This window comes from Monodelphis domestica, chromosome 5 (genome assembly GCF_027887165.1).
Source record: "Monodelphis domestica isolate mMonDom1 chromosome 5, mMonDom1.pri, whole genome shotgun sequence".
NCBI classification, from domain to species: domain Eukaryota; kingdom Metazoa; phylum Chordata; class Mammalia; order Didelphimorphia; family Didelphidae; genus Monodelphis; species Monodelphis domestica.
This window is the reverse complement of record NC_077231.1, coordinates 115,438,077-115,454,102: the sequence shown is the minus strand read 5'-3', so window position 1 is coordinate 115,454,102 and position 16,026 is coordinate 115,438,077. Positions and strand designations below refer to the sequence as shown.

General features: G+C 39.1%; 1 pseudogene; it reads left to right on the top strand.

Annotated features, from left to right (window-relative positions):
- The first annotated feature begins 5,634 nt into the window (after window positions 1-5,634).
- On the top strand, window positions 5,635-7,500 carry LOC100016064 (WD repeat domain phosphoinositide-interacting protein 2-like; annotated as a pseudogene).
- Window positions 7,501-16,026: the final 8,526 nt, after the last annotated feature.

Below are 16,026 nucleotides of genomic sequence, written 5' to 3'. Positions count from 1 at the left end.
ATTTCAACTCATGTCTTCCTGACTCTCCATCATGCCACCTATGCCACTGACCTTGAGAAAATGTCATAATTGTAGATTCTCCCATAGGAATATGCCTACTAGCTCCCTGGAGACATCTTACCCTGAAGCTGTCTTTCTGATCTCATGTTTGTCCCTATGGTATGTTGTAAAGGAAAGAAGACTAAAGTTTGGAGTCAGAATACCTGGCTGGGAATCTCAACTGCTAAACACACTATGTAGTTCCATCTTGTCATATAATTTCTCTGAGCCTCCATTTACTCATGTAAAAATGGACACAATAATGTAATATAATCCAGAGTACCTCCAAGGACTCTGGGCTCATGCAGACTAAGTCATATTCTTGGGTCTGACCCCTAGAACTGTCCATTTCTGTCTGACGTGAGAGTCTCTTTAGCAGAGTTAATCTAGTATCATCTCCATAATAAAAATTCTATGTAAGTTGTGGATAGCATTCTCTGAATGTAGGTAACAGAGTCTGCAATTCCCACGTGGGCACTCAGTGAAGACTTTGGGTATTGGACAAAAGAGAGCTTTTAGTTTACTCTATATGATATATATATAAGACGCTTTTGGTTGTTTAGTCATTCAGATTCTTCATGATCTCATTTGGGGTTTTCTTGAAGTGGTTTACCATTTCTTCCTCCAACTCATTTTTCAGATAAGGAAATGAGGCCAACAGGGTTAAGTGACTTGCCCAGGGCCACACACATAGTGTCTGAAGCCAGATTTGAACTCAAGAAGATGAGTCATCTGGATTCTAGACCTGCCCAAATAAGATGCTAAGGACTTACATACTCAAAAGATCCATCAATTTCCTCTGGAATAGTACTGAACTTGGGGTTCTAAATAGGGCAATCCTCTGTTATTCCAGGGAGCCCCTCTTTCCCACATTCTTCTAAGACTCACCATTGATATTCTGTGGTCTTGACTCTTCCCCTGGAAGTTAAACATTCTTTCACATTTTCACCACCCAAGTAACTAGCTGATTTCATTCACTAAATAGAATATTATAGTGGGCAGCTAAGGGAATCAGTGGATTGAGAACCAGGCCTAGAAATGGGGAGGTCCTGGCTTCAAAGGTGGCCTTAGACACTTTCTAGCTATGTGACTCTGGGCAAGTCATTTGACCCTCACTTCCTAGCTCTTACTGCTCTTCTGCCTTGGGACCAATGCACAAATAAGGGTTTTAAAAATTAGAATATCATAGAAGAACAACATAGACTGCACATCAAGGCAGTTCTCCCTAAACAGGAGTCCTTAAACTTTTTGTGAACTCTTTGGAAGTCTGATGAAACCTTTGCTGTCTACATTTATAATTGAAGGAAATGCTCAATTTCAGTTTGGGGACAATAAAAATAGATGTAATTTCCCCCAAGGTTATAGATTCCCTGTTATGAAGGGGAAGTATAGGGACCCTGAGTTAAGAACTCCTGCTTTAGAAGGTCTGGTGCTAGAATGTGAAAATTCTAAAACTTGGGAGTCCCCAATGAAGTAACTCCTGGATGGTGCTGACTGTAAAAATAAAAAATGATAATGACAAGCTACACAAAATAAATGCCATCAAAACTGTTCGATATAGGTTCAAAACTGTTCAAAAACTGTTTGAATACTTTTGATAGAGGTAATCAAAAGTATCTTCAGTGATGAAGTGAAGCTCAAATGTGAACTTCCCTGTAGGGCCAGGCGCAAGGACGCTAAAGAGACTCATTATAAAAATAAAGTATTTATTGAAATATATAAGGATAAATAAAGGATTTCTAATTCTAAGGGATTCTAAATCCACCCAAATAAACTCCCTGGTTCTGCAAGGAACTGCTTCTCCTGTGTTTCACAGGCTACACTAATCCTCCCTGATTTTACTAACCCAAATTTATACTATCTAAATAAAAACTACCACTATTCTCATTATAATTCTTAACTTCACTTTCAAATTATAAAATAGCAAAGACTAGCCGGATGAGTTTCAACAAGAATCAAGTTAGGAATCTCAGTTTGGAGTCCAAAGCAAAGGCCAGGTTTTTCTTTGGTCTTCTCAGAGTTAAACCATTTATAAAAACCACAATAGATAGTCAATAGTGTTTCCCAAGTTGGGAAAGGAAGAAAAACACTGAGCTCCTTCAGATCTTTTCCTCAGACAGAGAGGCAAAGATTTTACCTCCTCCAGCCCTGAGAGAGAGTCTCTGAGAGTGTCTCTGCCAACTTCCAACTGCCAGAGAGAAGTAATTGGCACAGAAAAAAATGGTTATAATTGTCACATCTGAAATTAACATGCTATCTCAGCTCTACTTCAAACTACACTTCTTTTTGCAAGCCAGCCACTTTTCTTCTTATCCCTAAACTATTAAAACAATATTTATTTTCTAATATCATCCTTATATGAAGTAACTCCTGGTTGGTGCTGACCAAGAAATCTTCCTTCTCTGGTTAAAAGGCTAAATCATGATTAATAGGGCATTAAATTACCCTCTTCAAAAATACTTATATGAAAATATTTATAGCTGCACTCTTTGTGGTGGCAAAAAAGTTGGAAAATGAGGGGGTGTCCACCAATTGAAGAATGAATAAATTATGGTATCTATTGGTGATGGATTATTATTGAATTGAAAGGAATAATGAATTAGAGGAATTCCATATGAAGTGGAATGACCTCTAGGAAGTGATACAGAGTGAAAGGAGCAGAACCAGGACAAAACACTGTACACAGAAATGGAAACACAATGGCACAATTGAATGTAACAGGCTTTTCTGCTAGCAGCAATGCAATGACCCAAGACAATCCAGAGGAACTTATGAGAAAGAATGCTTTCCACATCCAGAGAAAGAACTGTGGGAGTAGAAACACAGAAGAAAAACATATGATCAATCACATGGTTCAATGGGGATTTTGACTTTAATGATCATTCTATTGCAAATATTAATAATATGGAAATAGGTTTTGAACAATGATACCTGCATAACCCAGTGGAGTTGTTTTTCAGCTCTGGGAGTGGGGAGGGAAGAGGGGAGGGAAGGAACATGAATCACGAGTCACCAATGGGAGGGGTGGGGGGAGAGGGGAAGGAAAAAAAAAAGAAATTCCTTGATATTGTTTCTTCTACAGGATGGCTGGTGATCCTTCCACATCTTGTTAGCTGAGGTTGTTTTTATCTGCGTCTTTCCAAAAACTCTCCATACTGGATCCATCCAATGTGCTGGAAGCCTTGCTCTGATTCTTTGCAAATTTTTTGGAGAGTGGCATAGTTAACACTTGTGGTTGATAGAGTTGTTAAATCTAATTGTACTGTATCTAAATAGCCTTAGCTATTCCTATCTCATGCCAAAGATTCTTCTTCTTCTTGTTTCTAGACTTTACTGATTAAAGTACATTTTCTGCAAATATCCTTTTCGGATATCATGTGAACAAAATATTCTGATACCATCCACAATACCCTTGTCTCTCTATGAAGTGGATACATTCTATGGAATTTCAATCAACTGTCTTGAACTATCAAGGATAAAAACTACTATAAATTAACTAAGAAAATAAAACCTCGGTGATTTAAAAAAATGCTAAATACACTTTTTACTGTTATAATAATTATTGTTGTTACTGTTCCTCGCTCCAGATTGCCATAGGATGTTGAGCAAGTCATATTAGACCTTAATGCCATTTGTGACCTTTGTCCATCACTATTGAGGGGAACCTTCTTATTGGTTTCTTCCGCCTGTTCCGCCGAAGCAGTCTTCACATGCTGGGTGAGCAAAGCCCTGGTTCACCAGGGGTCGAAGACCTGATGGCTACCCTCACAAGGTTTAGCTGGCCTGTCGAAGCTGTTGCCCGAGGTGTGGCCACTGCCGCATGCTAGCAGCTACTGGGAGCCACAAGTGAGAGCTGGGTGTCAGGTGGGGGTCAGAGGCTGGAGAGCTGCCCTAGGAGGGCACGACAAGCCCTCCATACCAGAGATACTACCCCTCCCTGAGCACCCCATATACCCCTGAGTGTGCACAAAGATACTTGTACATGAAAGAGATTTAAGTGGAAAAGTCGATGCACAGAGACAGTCCCACTCTCTCAGCGTTGGAAGCCTGGGTCCAGTGGCACGAAAAATTGTTATGTCTGGAGACTTCCTCAGCTGCATTGGATAGCTGTGTTGTCCTTTGTGCTCCAACACACCCTAAGAATCCACAGTGTTGGAGCAGGTCTCATGATGTCTCTAGTAACTTGATGTTGTATCTAGAGCTGTATTCTGACCTGATGTCAATCACTCCCCAGCCAGAACCTTACTACATGTTGCTGCCCCTCCCAAGCATTCCTCCCTGTTGAACTATATTTAAACCCTACCTCTTCTGCCCTTTTGAGGCACTCTTGTACTTTGGTACTGCCTAGTGTCCAGGATTGTAATCCCCTAGACTCAATTAGAGACCCTTGTTGTTGTTACTGCTTTGGTAGTTCTCTTTATTTCAAGGTTGGCAGTCTATATCAACAAGATGGCTATTTGTCCTTCATTTTCAGAGGACCACTGACATCCCTGGGGATGCTTTGACATGTGTATGAATTGGATTTAAGTGAGGCAGAGTTGCATAGTCATTAACATCCCCCCATCTCTGAGTCATCAAAGTCCAGGGCCAGACAAAAGTCAGGATGACTGGCCATGGCCTGGGATGCAGTGGATAACCTTGGCACTTTCCATGTCTGCCCGAGATCTAAGTGCTGCACAGTGCCTGCTTCAGCCTCCTTCATAGCCATCAGAATGGGAAAAAAATGTTATTAATTCCATATCATTTGACTTATGGTATTAATCTGTAACATTGCCTTTCATGTCCAAATCTTTCCCTATTCCTTCATCCTGATAGTTCTAGAAATGTCCTTGTACCCCTTACCCCAGAACATCTTCTAAAATGGGGATAATTAAAATTGAGAATATGAATTCTACTCTTTCATGTAAATAGTGTCGGCTTCAGCCAAATATTTCCAGGAACATATTCTTGGTTTCCTCCATTAGAATGAACCATGTAGATCAAAACTTAATCAGACTGTATGGAGTGGAAATCAATGTATTATTCTTGATGTAGTTTAAGATCAGTATCCCTGCAGAGGGTAAGTTTGAGTTGCTTAATTAGATACAGCTTTGCTCTCCCTTTACTCCTCCCCTCCCCAGTCTTTTATATAGGCCTTTAACTGGCATTCTTGTGCACGGGTGGAAGATATTGGGTTGGTTTCTTACAAATTGGGGAAATCATTTGTATCTTTGGGCACTGCCTTTGGGTCTCTGACTTGAGAGCAACGTCTCCATCCATTGCAAAAAAGCAATAAAGTCACTGTCTGTCTTCATCTGATATTGGCCTCTCTGATTGTTTGAGTGACTAAAGGGAATGCATCTTGCTTGCTATATCAAGAACCTCGGACGGCTGAAGTTGGAGCTGTGACCGGCGGCAGTGGCAGCGACAGCGACAGCGACAGCAGGAGTAGTAGCAACCACAACCGCAGCAGCTGGAGGACCCACTACGGAGGAGACGGCAACGACGGCGGCGGAGAGAGGGGCCTGGAGCTGACCCTGACTCCCTCGTCTCTCCCGTCCCTGGAGGTAGAGCGCCGAGCCCAGCCCCCCCCCCCCCCCCCCCCCAGCCTCAGCCATGAACCTGGCCAGTCAGAGCGGGGAGGCCGGCTCCAGCCAGCTAGCTGCTCTTCGCCAACTTAACCAGGACGACACATCCTTAGCTGTTGGGAGTAAATATGGTTGTAAATTCTTCTCCCTTTCCTCTGTGGATAAGCTGGAACAGATTTATGACTGTACTGATACAGAAGATGTGTGTATTGTGGAAAGATTATTTTCAAGTAGCCTGGTGGCCATTGTTAGCCTCAAAGCTCCACCAAAGCTAAAAGTCTGCCACTTTAAGAAGGGGACTGAAATATGTAACTATAGCTATTCCAATACCATATTGGCAGTCAAATTGAATAGACAGAGGTTGATAGTATGCCTAGAAGAATGTCTTTACATACACAATATTCGTGATATGAAGGTACTGCATACAATCAGGGAAACTCCCCCAAACCCTGCAGGTTTGTGTGCACTGTCAATAAACAATGACAATTGTTACCTGGCTTATCCTGGGAGTGCAACTATTGGAGAAGTACAAGTCTTTGACACCATTCATCTGAGGGCTGCTAATATGATACCAGCTCATGATAGTCCCCTAGCAGCTTTGGCTTTTGATGCAAGTGGTACCAAACTTGCCACAGCTTCTGAGAAGGGTACTGTTGTTAGGGTATTTTCCATTCCAGAAGGACAGAGACTCTTTGAGTTCCAGAGAGGTATCTGCTCTTTGGCCTTCAATATGTATGGAATGTTCCTCTCTGCTTCCAGTAACACTGAAACAGTGCACATCTTCAAACTGGAGACTGTGAAAGAGAAACCTCAGGAGGAACCAACTACCTGGACTGGTTACTTTGGGAAAGTTCTTATGGCCTCTACCAGCTATTTGCCCTCTCAAGTAACAGAAATGTTTAACCAGGGAAGGGTATTTGCTACTGTCCAACTACTATTCTGAGGTCACAAAAATATCTGTTCACTTGCCACAATTCAGAAGATTCCCTGATTATTAGTAGGAGCTTCTGATGGTTACTTATATATGTACAACCTGGATCCTCAGGAAGGAGGAGAATGTACCCTGATGAAACAACACAAGTTGGATGGCAGTATGGAGCCAGCCAATGAAATCCTAGAATCTGCATCCCATGACCGTCCATTAGTAGCTCAGACCTACAGTGCTGCTGTGACAAGAGGTGCTTATGTACCTTCCTCACCTACAAGACATGCATACACAAAGGATCTGGGTGCAGTGGGTGGTGCTTGTCTGGAAGATGAAACCAATGCACTACAATTGGATGAAGACAGTGAGCATCCTCCCATGATTCTTCAGACTGACTGAAGTTTAATCTGTGAACTCTAACCCCTTGAAGCAAAGAACACTGGCTTGATACTTCTTTGAGGACTCTGTGTTAAGCTGCTATGAACTTTGAAATGATTTGGGGAAACAGGATGGCAGAGACATTAAGTTGTAGCCAGAGACTAATTCTATACTATTGAGAAAATATATTGCTTTCACTTCTGTGGCTTTTAATCCTATCAATTTTAGCTTTCTTGGTTGTTCCTCTCCCTCCTTCCTTCCCACACATTTGTTTGCCAAAATCAGCTGTTTGGTGAAGCCCTTAGACCCTCCTCGCTTTGCATGCATTCCTGTGCCAAGCTAGTATAGGAGAAAGAGAAGCCACTTTATAACAAACTAAAGTTTGTATTTCTTTTTATACATGTATATAATAGTAAGTATATATAAAGAAAGTGTGAAGACATGATTCTTAATGCTGAGGTTAGTTCTGCACTGACAGAGGTCCAGAAAGTTTCTTGTGCATGGGCTTGTCAGTGTGCTTTAGTGACTGACGTGTGACCTTTTAAGAGATACCCTCTTTCTTCAGATTCCTACCCCTGGACCATTTTTTAAAAAAATTATTTTATTTTTCGTTAATTAAATTCCTCCTGAATGTTGCTCATTTGTGGGACTTCTTCTGTGAAGGATTTTCTCTTGTTCTTGGTTTTGTTTTGTGGAAGTTGGAAAAGGGAGGTCTGTTTTCAGATCAAAAGCCAGATCCTTCCCCTCAGCACATGAAGTAGAGAAAGTACTTGAAAACATTTAGGGAATAAGATGATATTTGTGTAGTTAAATCATCTGTTCCTTATTTTAGATTTTAGTAGGTTCTTCTTTTTTTTTTTTAATATGTGTGCTGACTTTAAAGAGAGTGCCTATCAACTTAGTTTTTCCAGGAAAGCACAAAAATTTTTTTAGTTCAGTCTGTAGCTAAACTGTCTTATTGTAAATTCACTCTTTCCATTCTGTAAGGGTTTGATCTTTATGAGAAATCTTGAGGGACAAAAATGTGAGAAAGAAGAAACTGGATACAAAATACCTTTTTAGATAGGTTGCGTTTCGGTATACCTTTTGTGTCATAATTTTTTGAGCTTTATTTAGCAAACTATGAAATTGTGGTTCTAAATGCCACTACTTTGTCAATTTTCCTCTTTTTTTTTTTAATAGGAGATACAGGCTAAAGCATCCCAAATTACCTCAAACTCTGCATTCTAAAATGATACAAACCAGTTTATTTTGTGATAGAAACTAATGGTTTGAAAGATAAAAATCTAACTCAGGGCTGGGCTTGAATTCCGACTCCACAGAAAACCAAACTTGCTTTTTCTATCTAGATCATCAAGGATATTAGAATCCTGAGACCAGGTCTATAGCTACCCATGACCACCATGAAGGGATCCAGGAAAATATTAGCCTACCTCCTCATTAGGTATTCACCAATGAGAGATGTCTTTTGCTCTTCAGGGACAGACAAGATAATGAGTTGTAAGAAGTGTATTTAAATTAAAAAAAAAAAAACCCTGGGGGCAGTGGGTGGCTCAGTGAATTGAGAGCCCTGCCTAGAGATGGGAGGTCCTGGGTTCAAATCTGACCTCAGACACTTCCTAGCTATATGACCCTGGACAAGCCACTTAACCCCCATTGCCTTACCACTCTTCTGCCTTGGAGCCAATACAAAGTATTGATTCCAAGATGGAAGGTGAGGGTTTAAAAAACAAACAAACAAACCCTACTGAAAGAATAATCAACCATTAATTTATCAATTTATTGGTCTAATTAATAAATTGATTATTAATACCTGGAATGAGGCCTCTTAGAATTTTTACTGGACAAATTGTTCTCAACTGCCCATTCTGCCAGAGGAAATCTTCACATGCTTAGGTTAGAGACATACCAAGCTTACTTGTTGGTCTGAGGCCCATCAGTTAGCCTGGTTTAGCCCAGTCTGCTAAAATGACTATGATGCCAAGGTGTGGCCACTATGCATTCTATCAATACCAACAAACTATGTACAGGATGAATATGTACATGTTGTTTTCCATGTAAGTCCCTTTAAGACAGGGACAAGTTTTGGGCTTTGGGGGTTTGTTTTCTGATTCTTCTTTGTGAATGCCATTCCAGTGGTTATCCAAGTAGAGTGGAGCATTGCTAGTTGGCTCATCTTTAATCCTCTCTGTTGTTTCTAGTCCCATTGAAAAGGGACAGAGATAACCCCTTTCTGAAGCAAAATGTTTTGGTTTTCTTTCTCCTCTCTTTTGGAGTGGTTTAAAGAGTGATCTTTTCTCTAGTCATAGACCTCCCCCCCAACTCAATTTTCAACTCAACAATTTTCTCTCCAAAAACTAAATCAGCCACACCTTCTTCCAGGCTAGCAGCATCTTATCAGGAGCCCCAATCTACATGGTCCCTTTGTCTATTTTTATCAGAAGAAATGCTATTTATTCAACCATAATAGTTTATAATCCACTCCCCTTATGAAAATTCCCGACATTCAGACAGAGGTTTGGTTCTGTCCTCTGATTTGAATTTATGTTTATATTTAGCTCACCCTTAACCTCTAAATGTTTGATGCAAAAATCAGGGCCCAGGAAACATTTCAGTAAAAGAAGCTGAGTATATCTATTACTGGATAGGCACAGAAAGGAAAAATTGGGAGAAGAGAGTCTTGTATCAAACTTCCACCAGTTCTTGAAGTGATATGTAAAACCTACCAATATATCTTTGATTTGAATCTTCTCTGAGATGCTTTTAGGAGTCCAGTGGACCTCCTTTATTTCTTCCTTACCTAACACACCTCAGTCCTCCTTTGATTTTCTCCTTCCCTTTCTCCTTTCTTCTGTTGTTGCCTCCTTGCCACAAATTCTTTCCTCTGCTCCTAAAACCAGGACTGAGGATGCTGTTTCCTTCTTCCTACTGCTGTTCAGCTCTCCAGCTTCTAAATCCGCTTCACAGACTGTATCCTGTATTAGCCTGAATAAAATACAACCCCGAATATAGCTCGATCCCATGTATTCTGAAGGGTAACTCAGAAAGAGGAAAAGAACATGGGTTTTGGAAGAAGCCTTTTTTTTCCAACCTGGTCAATATAATTTTCTTTACACGTCGTCAAATAAATAAGGGATACATGTTCAGAAATTGTAAATACAAGAGAATAAGAGCTACCAAAACCAAAAACAATGGCATTAGATCTATCACCACCTCAACACAACGCCTGTGTGAAAGACGATTCCCTCCAGACAACATGTAGGTGAAGTTGCAACAATTTAGCCTAAATCTATTTTCAGTGTTCTCAAGATACTTCCAGTACATTTGAACATTGTTGCATCACAATATGAATTATCTATTCATTCACTGATGATAAATAGATGCACGAAAATGCATGCTGAGGCGCACAAACTCATGGTTTCAAAGCTGGAAATGCTCCAATATAGCACGAAGGTGACCTTCAAAGGTACATATTGTGGGGGGAAAAGGTCACACTATATTTGGACTAATACAGTATGTTCCTTTAAGAACTACTGGGCATAATTCAAGTCTACCTTCCAGCTCACAGATAATCCCAAAACTCTCTCAGAGCTGGAGAGGTAATGTTTGTTCCTTTAAATTACAAATCAATCACTGGGTTCAAATCAGTTCTCCAAACCTCATTACATTCCTTCCTCGGTGCTTAGCACAATATTTAACATATATATATATATATATATATATATATATATATATATAAATGCTTGATAACTGTTCATCCATTGATTGATTAAAAGAGAAAATAATTTTGAGGGGAAAACACTAGCAGCTAGGGAAAAGCTTAATTTAGAAAGTGGCACTTGAGAAGACTTTTGAAGGAAGCAAAGGACTCTTACGAGGTAAACTGGGAAAGATCAGCATTTCTAGGCAAACAGAGGTGAGGCAAGTAAACTCAGCTAGGTTGCAATATAGCATGCAAAGAAGAGACTAATGGATAATAGGGCTGGAAAGGAAGTTGGGGGCCAGGGCTTTAAATACCAAACAGAACAATTTCTATTTGATCCTAGAGGCTTTACATACATATATTTACTTCTATTTTTATATATGTTTATGTGCATGCATACATACATAATTGAGAGGAACATCCATCTTCTCAAAAGAAACTTGAACTTGGTATCAGTGTGTCAAAAGCTCTTTTATTTCATCTTCCAGAGAATGGCTACTTAGGAGCCAGTGTTACAAGTGTTACAGCTTCCAAGCAAGGACAAAGTATGCTAGCAGGCAGTCTCCTTTTATCCTAGTCCCTGCTGATGGTCCCTCCCCTCATTCACCATTGGCTGGTTACTTAGCCAATCAATACAAAGACTGTTTCAGTTCTATCTATCTACATATCCCCTAGTCTTTTAACTAATCAAAAAAAAAAAAGGCTGTTTAATCCTATCTATCTGAAATGGAGCTTAGGTGGCCTTTTGACAGAAGGCTCCCTGACGCCATCTTATGTGATTCATTGAGAAGAGTCCACCATCTTTCTGAACTTCATCTCTTACCATAATGCAATCATTATGCATGTATGGATAACATATAATCCTTTCACATCATGACTTTTCCCATGTCAGTGGTTTTGATAAATTGCAATCAGCATAAGAAATTAAATGGAAATTTTGGGGGAGTTTTGCGGAAGCTGCAGACAACATGGGAAAAAGTTTAGGAACTCAGAAATACAAATATGTGTAATATTACTATCTTTTCTTTTAATGCTATAAATATACACAATTTATTTTTTTAAGTTAAAATAAATAAAAACTTAGTCTGTAAAAGCCAAAAACTTTTACATACATTTTCCACATTTCTGGAGTACCATACCCCTTTACCCCCTCAGTGTGGAAGGGGTACGTACATGGGTGCATAAATGTAGAATAGTAATTTGGCAGAATTGTATTTCAAGAAAATCATTTTGCATCTATGTGGAGGGTGGATCTGAGTTGAGAGACTTGACACGGGAAAACCAAATAAGAAGGATATTACTATAATTCAGGTGAGAAATTTTGGAGGCTCTGAACTGGGGTAATCAGTAGAGAAGGGAAAGAATGTAAAAGATAGAGGAAGAGATGATAAGATCTGGCAGTTAATTGGATATGTATGGAGTGAGGAATAGTGAGGAGTTGAGGATGCCTCCACATTTGTGAACCTGAGTGTTTGGAAGGATTATGGTGCCCTCAAAAGATTTAGGGAAGAAAAATGAGTTTAGGAAGAAAGATTTAGATTCCTGGAGATATCTAGTTTGAAATGGCCATTAGGCATTTGGTTTCACCAAACTAGAGATACTAGGACTGGATATATAAGATTTGACAGATAGAGACTTAATTATCATTAAACTCATAATAGACAAAGAATGGCAATTTTATTTTGAGGGAATTTATTTTGCTTGACTATTCATATTTGTTTACAAAAAGTTATATTTTTCTTCCCCCCCCCCCCATGATACAATAAGTGAGAGGGAAAGAAAATCAAATTTAGTTGGGTTTTTTTTTAAATAGAGAAGTGTTTTATATGAAACTATGAAATATTAAATTCATTTTCAGATCAGATCACTCTTTCTCAATAACAATGATAACTAATGTTTTTTATAAGAGAACTCTCAGGGAGTGGGAATAATCTGTAAAAATAAAGTAAAAACAAAGCACATCAATTAAACTTGAAAAAAATATTCTTTAAGAACTAATGGAGTCTGAACATAGACCAAAACATAATACAATTCACCTTATTTCTTCATTTTTTTGTTCAAGTTCTTTTCCATAAAATGACTAATATGGGCAAATGTTCTATATTATTGATATGTATAATTTTTATCTGATTGCTTGTTGTCTCTGGGAAAGGGAGAATAGGGAGGGAAGGAAGGGAGAATTTAGCTCCATTTTTTTTAACAAAGGTTAAAAATTGTTTCTACATTTAACTGAGGAAAAAAAAATTTTAAAAGAGGTCATCAAAGTTAGAGATGAAAAGACACAACCCTTGAACTCATAGTCTCATAAGTGGTAGGCAAATATAAACATCTAAAAGATATAGGAACAAAACATTAAGAACAAATCTATAAATAAGAGAACTAAATTGAGTTTATTATAATTGTAACTATAGATTTACATGTGACCTTAGGACCCCTTGAACATCACGAGTGCTGCTTATGAGGTATTTATAAAAGAAATGAGAACTGAAAATAACTATTGGGGGGAAGGAAGGAAACAAGCATTTAAGTGCCACTATGTGTACTGCTATGCTAAGTGCTTGACAAATATTTCATTTGATCCTGACAATGACCATGGTAAGTACAGTTATTATTCCAATTTTACTATTGAGGAAACTGAGGTAGGCAACGGTTAAATGACTTGAATAGAGTTACACATCTAGAAGGTACATAAGGCTAGATTTGAATTCATCTTACTGACTTCAAGCCTGGTGCTCCAACCACTGTGCAACTTACCAGGGCTATTAGTCATCCACTCTACCACCTTAATTTTGTAGATGAGTCCTATAAAGGATAAATGACTTGGACTCACCCCCTTAAGAAGGCAAGCAATGTAATATCAGTTATACATGGAACCCTTAATTTTCCTTTTTTTTTTTCATATTGGTCATTGTTCTAAGAGCAAAGTCATATATAACCAAAACCCTCAAATAAAACCAAAAATACACTGATGTGAAAGACAGCTCCAATGGTCCTTTCTCCCGTGACATATAGCATCCCCCATCATAACTCTTTCAGGATTGTCACAGATCAATGAATTGCTGAGAGTTGTCAAATTTTCACAGATAATCATTGCCCAATATTGTTGTTATTTATGCTATTCTCTCAGTTCTGCTTATTTCACTCTGCATCAGTTGTCACAGATCTTTCCAGTTTTTTTTCTGAAATCATCTTGCTTATCATTTCTTGAAGCACAATAGTATTCCATTACCAACATGTACCACAATTTGTTCAGCCATTCCCCAATCAAAGGGCATCCCCTAAATTTCCAATTCTTTGCCACCACAAAAAGAGCAACTATAAATATTTTTGTACAAGTAGGTCCTTTCCCCTTTTTTATTTATTTTTTGATACAGACCCAGTAGTGGTATTATAGGATAAAGGGTATGAACAGTTTTATTGCCCTTTGGGTATAGTTCCAAATTGCCCTCCAGAATGATTGCATCAGTTCACAACTCCACCCACAATGCATTAGTGTTCCAATTTTGCTACATCCCTTCAAACATTTACCACTTTCCTTTACTACCATACTGGACAATCTGATGGGTATGAGGTGGCACCTCAGGGTCATTTTAATTTATACTTCTCTAATCAAGAGTGATTTAGAACATTTTTTCACATGATTATTGATGACTTTGATTTCTTGATCTGAAAATTGCTTGTTCATATCCTTTGGCCATTTGTCAATTGGGGGAATGGCTTATATTCTTACAAATTTGACTTAGTTCTTTATAAATTTGAGAAATTAGAGCTTTATCAGAGACACTTGTTATAAAATTTTTCCCAGTCTGTTTTCCTTCTAATTTTGGTTGCATTAGTTTTGTTTGTACAAAAACTTTTAAATTTATTGTAATCAAAATTATTCATTTTACATCTTATAATACTCTCTATTTCTTCTTTGGTTGTAAATTCTTCCCTTCTCCAAAGATCTGCTAGGTAAACTATTCTGTTTTTCCAACTCTTAATTTTCTTACAATTTTCCTGTGTTTAATAAACTGCATAGTTTCACAAAGTGGCAAAGGTTATATGTAAAAAAAATGGTGAAGAATTGTTTTATGAAACCCAAATTTACCTTTGTCCCATGAGAACTTGCCTCAAGGAACTCTCAAACAGACCCTAGTCCTAGACTGAACAATAAACCATTACACACTCATTAAGCATCCTAAATAAGGAGAGATAGAGATACTCAAATTTTAAGTATCCTTCCCATTGTATCTAGGCCTCTCACAGGTAGTCCAGTACCAGGTTGAAATCCTTCTTCCCTTTGTCTCTACCTAAGCCAATCTGTTGTCCTTCCTTTCCTTTATTCCCCAAAGTGTATATAAGACCCAAAATTTTGGTGACATTATTCCCAGAGTTTCAGAGCTTGGCTCTGTGTGACATTGTGCGTGACTCTGTGTAGTGGCCATAAGAACTCTGCCTCCCTGGTCCTGATTAAAGACTTGTTCTTTGTTAACCATGTTAGTTGTTCTGTGTTTTTCCAGGTGGATGAGGGTCATGATTGAGGAAGGCCTATGGTAGGGGTGGGAGATAAAGATGGTGAGTCATTCACAAAAAGACTGTTTCATAGTTTTCCAGTAGTTCCAAGGAGCATTTCATTTTTATCCTAGAACAGGAACCTGGGCCAGTGAAGGCTTCCTTGTCAGTCTCTTTCAAGCCTGAGGCTTAGCAGGTTTAGCTGCTCACCCATAGGCGTAGAGAAGAGCTCTTTCTGTGGTTAATTAATGAATTAAAGCAACAGCTGATTTCCTGTAGTCTTGCAGAGAGCAGGAGAGGAGCCAGGTTCAAGCTTCTGTAGTATTGCAAATAACACCTGGGAAACCTGCCAAGTGTATGCTTTGCCCATAGCAACATCACAATAGCAAAACAATTTCATATTTAAAAAAAACCTTGGGCATCCTTTTTCCATGACAATTAGAGAATGTTGGCTTCTATCTTTGACAGAAAGATAAAGAGGAAGGGAGGAGAAAGAAGACCCTCGCTCAGATGGGGACTGAACTGGAAGATTCCCAAACCTCCTATACTATCTGCTAGAACCTCAAAATTGGCCAATCCATATTAATGGTGCACCTTTTGAGGAGATCGAGCCTGGCCCAGGAAAGAGCCTATAGAATCAGCATTGTTTCCCACTCATCTGCTCCAGTTTGGGGCTTATCCCAAAAGAGAGACTGTCTGATGAGTTCCAGAGGCCACCAGCTTAGGATAGGGGAAAGGAGGCACAAAGGAGGGAGCCCCACTCTTGCCTTCAGCATTCCCTATTTGATGGGGCTACTAAGCCCCAGGAGAAGGGTCAAGCATCAATCTCTTCAATCAAGAAACACCAGCAGTTGTCCATTTAATTAGGCCCTAGGGAAATGTGTGTGTGTGTGTGTGTGTGTGTGTGTGTGTGTGTGTGT